Genomic DNA, 8,958 nt, shown 5'->3' with positions numbered 1-8,958 from the left:
AATTGGATTTCCCTAAGTTTGATGGCAGTGATCCTATGATATGGATAAAAAAGTGTAATAAATACTTTGCACTGTGTAAAATAGCGGATGATATGCTTGCTTGAATATGATTGATAAAGTTGAACATTGGATGTCTAGTTACATAGTTAACTGAAAAAATCTAGATTGGCCTATTATTTACGATCAACATCTTTTGGAGCCCTTCTTGAACAAATTCCATTTATACTAAAAGATAAAATATCTATTAAAAGTGTTTACTCATGATTTGGGCTTATACAATAGTTTTTCGAAGAACCTTTCTCACATTATATTAGGTATCAAGGAAAATTAATTCTGGCTTTAAAAGGTACTCTGAATTCATTATCGACTTGTTAGCCAGATTTAGAGATGAAATTGGAGTTAACATTGTGGAGAAATTATATGAAAAATTTCAAACTACTAGTTTAGAAGAGTATGTGGATGAATTTGAGGAGTTAAAACATTTGATGTTGCAACAAAATCACATTCTATCTGATTCTTTGTTTCCGGACTATTTTATTAGTGGATTAAAACCCAACTTAAATCCCTCTATGAGATAATTCAAACCTATATGCTACTCAAGCCAAACAAGCCTTTTCTTCCTCTAAATATACAAAAACTGTTTTGCCACCTCTTTTACCTACCCCTTATAGTTCCTCTAAATTGACTACTATACAACCCACCTATTCCAAGAAGAAAGAAGAGGGAAACAGTTAAAAGGTGAAGAAGAAGAAGAAGAAGAAGAAGAAGAAGAGTGTACAGGGGTATTATGGAGCTGAAATTATGGAGCCTTGTATTTCTGTCACATCTTTTAGTATCAACCATAATTATCAAACTATGAGAATGATGAAATTTTTGGGAATAAACCATTACATATCCTTTTTGATTCTGGGAGCACTCATAATTTTCTAGACCTAAGCTTAGCTAAATCTCTTAGGTTACAGCTGGAACCTATTGCTACATAGGTTGTCATTGTGCGCAGATGGCAACCATTTGGCATGTCAATTTGTGTGCAAAGGTTTTAATGAAAATTGCACAACTTTGAATTTCAATCAGATATGCTGATGATACCTTTGTGTAGTTGTGATATGGTGCTGGGTATTCGGTGGCTTAGTGAAGTTAATTGGGGACAACGAAGTGGGATTTTAAGTGTTTGGTTATGCAGTTTGATTTTGATGGAGTTCAACATACCTTACAGGGTATACCTCCTAAAGGTATGAAGACTATTGTGGGGTCTCACAAGATGTTTAATCAATCCATTCAGTTGTACTTTATGCAAATGGCTAGCAATGACACTGATGATTTGGGTATATATTATGAATTGCGTAATTGCTAATCATGTTGTTCGTGTTGAAATTCAAGTAGTTTTGAAAGAATATTCAGACATCTTTGCAGAACCTACATCATTATATTGCCTCTTTCAAAGGGAGTATATGATCGTAGGATTCATCTTGAATTTGGTACAAATCCCATCAACATTAGGCCTTATAGATATCCTCATAAACAAAGAGATATCATTGAAAAATTGGTCTTTGAAATGGAAGATCGATCAGGGCATCATTCAACCTACTTGTAGTCCCTTTGCTTCTCTTGTTGTGTTGGTTGGCAAGAAAGATGGTTCTTAGAGGTTATGTGTGGATTACAAGATCTTATATTAAAACACAATCAAGGATAAATTTCCTATTCCTATGGTTGATGAGCTCATTGATGAGTTGCCAGGGGCAAAAGTCCTCAGCAAGCTTGACTTGAGGGTAGAATACCATCAACTAAGAGTACGCTAAGATAATGTGTTTAAGATAGCTTTTAAAATTCATAATGGTCTTTATGAATTCTGAGTTATGCCTTTTGGCTCAATTAATGCTCCTGCATCCTTTCAAGCTTGGGTGTATCACATTTGCAAACCTTTTCTTAGAAAATGTGTTTTTAGTATTCTTTGATGATATTTTAGTTTACAGTCAAAACATTGCAGATCATATCTCACATTTGAATTCAGTGTTTCAGTTGATGAGACAACATATGTTGTTTGCCAAGAGCAGTAAATGTACATTTGTAATTGATAATGTTGACCCTTGAGTTTTGAAGATGACCTAACCACAAAAGACATAGTATATTTTATTGTTGCAAGGTAATTCATGCTCGAGCTAAGAGAATACTTGATTGAAGATTAAAGCGGAGAATTAATCAAGATCGAAGTAAAGATGTTCGAGAGATGAAGAATCAAGCATGGAATGAAGATTAGAATACATTAGGGTATTTATTAATCTTCTTGTTAAGGTTGAGTAATAGCTTTATTAAGTTCGTGGTGAATTCTCAAAGGAACTTGGTTCTGTTCCCATGAAAGGAACAGACCTGGCACTATAGGAACAAGGCTTAGGAACAAGACTTAATAATTAGGGAACAAGACTTTAAAACTAATTTAGGAAATACTAAGTAACTAATATTGTGCGCCTAAGGTATTTGTGTGCCCAATATAGTTGTTAGATTTTTAGGGATAATTTGACTAAGATCCATAATTTTAGGAAGTTAGTTTAAGTTTGTTAGGAAAAGATTTTAAATAGATTTTCTGATTTTAAAATCTCTGATTTTCAAATCTTATCTTTTTAAAATATATATTTTATCTTTTATATTTTATTTAAAAGATTTAACTTTCGAAAATATATTATTTCCGATTTTTAAGAGCTTCGGATTTTTCGAAATAAAAATCTGTTTTCCGGTTTTTGTAAAAGATTTCGAAAAAGATTTTTTTTCCTAAAAATTAGCTAAAGGATTTTTATTTATTTATTTCCTAAAATTCTAGCTTACACGCCTAAGTGATTTATGCTTCAAGTTTATGGAGTTAGTGGATTTAGTGGCTAAGTTAATTATCCTCCAAGTATTTAATTAAATTAAATAAGTTAATTATTCTCCAAGTTTGCAAAACCACGTATTGTTACTGCTTCTATGAAGTGAAGTAATGGTTAGTGGATGATGTACATGACTTAGAATAAATAATTTAATTTAATTAATTAATTAGAAATCATGGAGAACATGTGATAATGGTCTAAGTTAGTGGAAATCATGTCTTGTCTTAAAAGTCTATAAATAGGCGCCTAATTCACTTGAGAAAAATTGTGTCTGACTTAGTTAATTTGTCTTAAGTTATCTAAAGTGTCAGTGCCTTTCCTTAAGAGAATTCATACTTACATTAATCGAGTTTTATTACTCTTCCATTGTTTTACAAAGTGTATTTTTGAGAAAAAGGGTTTGAGTGAACTCTTGTAAGTGTGAGAAAGCTTTGAGTGAAGCAAAAGAAAGAGAAAGAGAAAGAGAAAGGAACTTCGAGTGAAGTTTGAGAGAAAACGTCAGTTGTTGGGAACTGTCGTTGGGAACTTGAGTTGAGTGACTTAAGTTGAGAATCGAGAGAAAAGTAATAGGTTGTAATCAGAGTTGTTTTGGCCTATTATAGTGGAAAGTTGTTTAAAATCCCTTGTGGTCGAGGTTGTTTCTTCCTACTAGGCCTAGGAAGTTTTTCCTCGTAAAATCTCTCGTGTTCCCATTGTTTGTTCCCAAGTTTACTTTTAATTCCGCAAAAAGTAGTGCTTATTCTCTCACTATAATTCACCCCCCCTTTTATAGTGCTCATATTATACAACAATTGGTATCAGAGCGGGAACTCTAATATTCAGGAAACCCTGTTGAGTTCAAGATCTTGAAAAATATGAATACTAGAGAGAAACTGGAAGAAGGGTACTCTACGCAGAGGCCACCAATGTTCAATGGTAAGTTTTACACTTACTGGAAGAACAGAATGGAGATCTTTATCAAAGCCGACAATTACCAGGTATGGAGAGTCATAGAGGTAGGTGATTTTGAAGTCACTACCACTAATGACAAGAATGAGGTAATTCCTAAATCTATATCTGATTTTGATAAAGCTGATTTCGAAAAGATGGAAATTAATGCTCTTGCTATAAAATTGCTTCATTGTGGTCTTGGTCCTCATGAACACAATCGTGTCATGGGATGTAAAACCGCAAAACAAATTTGGGATCTTCTTGAAGTCACTCATGAAGGTACGAGTGAAGTTAAGAGATCAAAAATAGATCTTTTGATGAACCAATATGAACTTTTTCAAATGAAATCAAAAGAGTCTATCCAAGACATGTTTACACGCTTTACTAATATAATTAATGAGCTAACATCTCTTGGTAAAGTGATTACATCTGAGGAACAGGTACGAAAGGTCCTAAGGAGCCTTCCTAGGGATCGTTGGATGGCTAAGGTAACTGCCTTCAGGAAACTAAGGACTTTACTAAGTTCAATTTGGAACAACTTGCTGGTTCCCTCATGACTCATGAGTTGCAATTGGACAATGAGAATGGAGATATGTCCAAGCAAAAGTCGATTGCCTTAAAAGCTGATGAAAGTGAAGGCTCAGAAACAGATGAAGAAGAATCTGCTCTCATGGTCCGAAAATTCAAAAGAATGTTTAGGAACATGAAGAAAGGTGATTACAAAGGTAAGAATAAGAAATATTCTAACAAACTTGTTTGTCATAAGTGTGGCAGTTCTGAGCACTTCATCAAGGATTGTCCCCAATGGGAACAAGAAAAGGCAAAGGAAGGGAACAGAGCAGAGATAGGAACAAAGAATACAAAAACTCCTATACTCGATCTGACATGAAGAAAGCTATGGTTGCTGCATGGGGAGACTCTGACTCTGAGGAAGAAGATGATCCTCAACCAAATGAGGAGACTGCAAACTTCTGTCTTATGGCTCTTGACAATTCCGAATCTGATGAAGAGATTGAATCTCTTGAGGCAAGTCTAGACACCATCAAAACTCGTCTTAATTCTTTAAGTAAAGAAAAATTATTTGAGTTTATTGTTGACGCTGTAAATGATTGCAAAGATGAAACCATTAAACTAAAACAATGTCAAAATGCTTTAAGTGTAGCAAAGGAACATACCTCTTGGCTTAAAGTGTTCGAGTTGATATTGAGAAAAGATTTTTCGAATTGTTTGACAAAAATCTTAAATTAAAAGAGGATTTCGAAAATCTTAAAAATGAGAACTACTTGTTGAGCCTTGAGTTGTCACAACTAAAAGAGTTTGTTCCTGAAGTAAGTTCATTTGACATTAAGTCAGTTCCCTTGCAAAGTTTCAAATCTGAAATAAACGAATTGAAAAATCATGTTTCATTTTTGGAAATTGAAAATAAGGAACTTGAAGGGGAACTGACCAAATGAGAAATGAAAAGAAAATGCTACCTATTCCAAACTGGATTAAGAACCCTCAAACAAAACGAACTGAAGGTCTTGGTTTTAATCACAAAAAGAAATTTGAAAAACCTAAAAAGAGAGTTGATTTACCAAGTGATAAAGTTTGTATGTTTTGTGGGAACACTGGTCATTTTAGGAACTCTTGTCCTAAAAGACTTGGTCGAATCAATGAGAACTTGGAAACAAGTAAAGTAATTTGGAAAAAGAAATCTATTGTTCCTGAAGGAAAGGAACCCAAGAAAGATTGGGTTCCTAACTCTAACAATTAGTTTTCTTGCAGGTTGGAGTGAGGGGGAACAACACATGGTACCTAGACAGTGGTTGTTCTAAGCATATGACTGGAGATAAATCAAGATTTCTCTCACTCTCAGCCTACAATGGTGGAAGTGTGACTTTTGGTGACAACAAGAAAGGTAACATAGTTGCCATGGGCAAAGTTGGTAAGTCATCGTCACATTCCATAGAAAATGTGTTTCTAGTTGATGGATTAAAGCATAACTTGTTAAGTATTATCCCAATTCTGTGATAGAGGGACTGTGTGAAGTTTAATAGTGAAAAATGTTTGATAGTCAACAATAGCACAAAGGATATCATTTTGGAAGGAACAAGGAAAGGGAACACATATGTTGTGGATCTCAACCTTGTTCCCAAAAACAAATTCACATGCCTTAGTGTTATTGATGATGATTCATCTTATGGCACAAGCGTCTAGGTCATGCTAGCTTTTCCTTGCTTGACAAACTGCGTTCTAAAGAACTAGTTTTAGGTTTACCCTCTACTAAGTTTCATTTAGATCATGTGTGTGATGCATGCGCAAAAGGCAAGCATGTTAGGTCCTCTTTCAAGTCCAAAATGTGGTGAGTACCACAAGACCTTTATCATATGGATTTATGTGGACCTATGAGGATACAAAGTAGGATGGAAAGAAATATGTGTTAGTAATTGTAGATGACTTCTCTAGATTTACTTGGGTTATTTTTCTTTCTAGCAAGGACGAGACTTATGATGAGTTCCTTGTCTTTGCAAAGAAAGTACAAAATTTGAGTGGTCATAATTACTTCACCTTAGATCCGACCATGGTAAAGAGTTTGAAAATTATAAGTTCGATGACTTTAGCAGAGACAATGGATTAGATCACAATTTCTCAGCCCCTAGAACACCTCAACAAAATGGTGTTGTTGAAAGGAAGAATAGAACACTAGAAGAGATGGCTAGGACTATGTTGATAGCTAGTGGACTTCCTAAAAACTTTTGGGCAGAAGCTGTGAATACTGCTTGTCACATTATAAATCGAGCCATGGTAAGACCTTTATTAAATAAAACGCCCTATGAGTTGTATTTTGGTAAAAAGCCCAATATTACATATTTCAGAACATTTGGATGTAAATGTTTTGTTCATAATAATGGGAAACAAAATATTGGAAAATTTGATGCTAGAAGTGAAGAAGCATTATTCTTAGGATATCTTCTAGTAGCAAGGCTTATAGAGTGTATAATAAAAGGTCTATGTGTGTAGAAGAAAGTGTGCATGTTATTTTTGATGAAACAGATAAATTTGATGCAAGCACACAGGTTGAAGATGACTTCGAAATAGGATTGACAAAAGACCTAAGTCTTATTGATGAGACTTTGGAAGACGAAGTCATGGGAACAAAGCCAAGGGAACAACATCCTGTTCCTGTTCCCAATGAGGAAGAAGAGGAACTAAGTGATGATGCACTAGTGAATGAATCCACTATTGTTGAACCTGGTTCCCAAGTACAGGAAATGAAGATGATCAAGGAAACCAAGTTTCCATCCAGGATTTCCAACCAAAGCCTTGGAAAACTCATCGTTCCCATCCTGTGGAACTAATAATCAGTGACATAAATAAGGGAACTCAAACGAGATCTCAATTGAAAAACTTTTGTGCTTTTCATGCTTTTCTTTTTTTGGAACCTAGGAACATGAAGAAGCTCTCACTGATGCTGATTGGATCGTAGCAATGCAGGATGAATTTCATCAATTTGAAAGAAACAAAGTTTGGCACCTTGAACCTAAGCCTAAACATAACAAGGTTATTGGTTTAAAATGGGTGTTTCGAAACAAATTAGATGAGTTCGGAACTATCATAAGAAACAAGGCCAGGTTAGTTGTGAAAGGATACAATCAACAGGAAGGCATTGATTATGAAGAAACTTTTGCTCCAGTTGCAAGATTGGAAGCAATTAGAATCTTCATAGCTTTTGCTGCCTTCATGGGTTTCAAATTGTATCAAATGGATGTAAAATGTGCTTTTCTAAATGGTTATCTTAATGAGGAGGTATTTGTAGAACAACCTCCAGGTTTTGAAAATAAAGAATTTCCTAATCATGTCTTTAAGCTTGACAAAGCTCTTTATGGGTTAAAGCAAGCTCCAAGAGCATGGTATGAAAGACTTTCTAAGTTCCTTCTTGAAAATGAGTTTAAAAGAGGAAAATTGGATCGAACCTTGTTTTTAAAATCAAAAGGAAAACATTTATTAGTTGTTCAAATATATGTTGATGATATTATATTTGGTGCTACTAATGAATCTTTGTGCAAGGACTTTGCTAATCTCATGAGTAAAGAATTTGAAATGAGTATGATGGGTGAGCTCAACTTCTTCTTGGGGTTGCAAATCAAGCAAACAGAAGAAGGAATCTACATCATCAACAAAAGTACATAAAGGAACTATTGAAAAAGTATGGTTTGGAAGCATCCAAAGTTAATCATACACCTATGGGAATCTCAACCAGATTGGATGAAGATTCTATAGGAACAAGTGTGGATCAAACCAAATATCGAGGTATGATTGGCTCATTACTATATCTAACTGCAAGTCGTCCTGATATTGCTTTCAGTGTAGGTTATGTGCAAGGTTTCAAGCCAATCCAAAGGAATCTCATCTCACAGCTGTGAAGAGAATCCTAAGATACCTCAAGGGAACAGATGATTTAAGCCTATTCTATTCGAGGATGATACCTTTGAATTGAAAGGATTTGCGGATGCTGACTATGCAGGAGATCTGGTCAATAGAAAGAGTACATCAGGTATGGTTCAGTTCCTTAGTCATAGTTTAGTTTCTTGGAGCACCAAGAAGCAAAACACAGTTGCTTTATCTACAGCAGAGGCTGAATATGTTGCAGCAGCAGCATGTTGTTCCCAAATGCTATGGATAAAACAACAACTACGTGACTATGGAATCTACTTTGAATGTGTTCCCATCTATTGTGATAATACTAGTGCTATTAGTATTTCTAAAGATCCCGTACACCATTCAAGAGTCAAACACATCCATATTAGGCATCACTTTCTGAAAGATAATGTTGAAAAGGGTCTTATTAAAATGGAATTCTGTGAGACTGAACGTCAAATTGCAGATATCTTGACAAAACCCTTAAATAGAGATAGGTTTGAGAAATTGAGACTCGAACTTGGCTTAATAAATTGAAATGATTGCTACATTATTCCCCTTTGTGTTAATTCTTTGGCATTATGTCTTGATGTGCATTTTTGATGTTTTTATTTGCTTAAATACATCACAATTCTTATATGATTATTTCATATGTATAAGTAAAAATGTCTGAAAACTGCTCACCAATGTCCAATAATATTCCCCTTATTGTTCATAGGACAATTCTATGCCTTAAGTGATAACAAAGGATTAAAAGAATTAATGG

The sequence above is a fragment of the Beta vulgaris genome, chromosome 4, assembly GCF_026745355.1.
Source record: "Beta vulgaris subsp. vulgaris cultivar EL10 chromosome 4, EL10.2, whole genome shotgun sequence".
Taxonomy (NCBI): Eukaryota; Viridiplantae; Streptophyta; class Magnoliopsida; order Caryophyllales; family Amaranthaceae; genus Beta; species Beta vulgaris.
Note: the sequence above shows the minus strand (reverse complement) of the source record.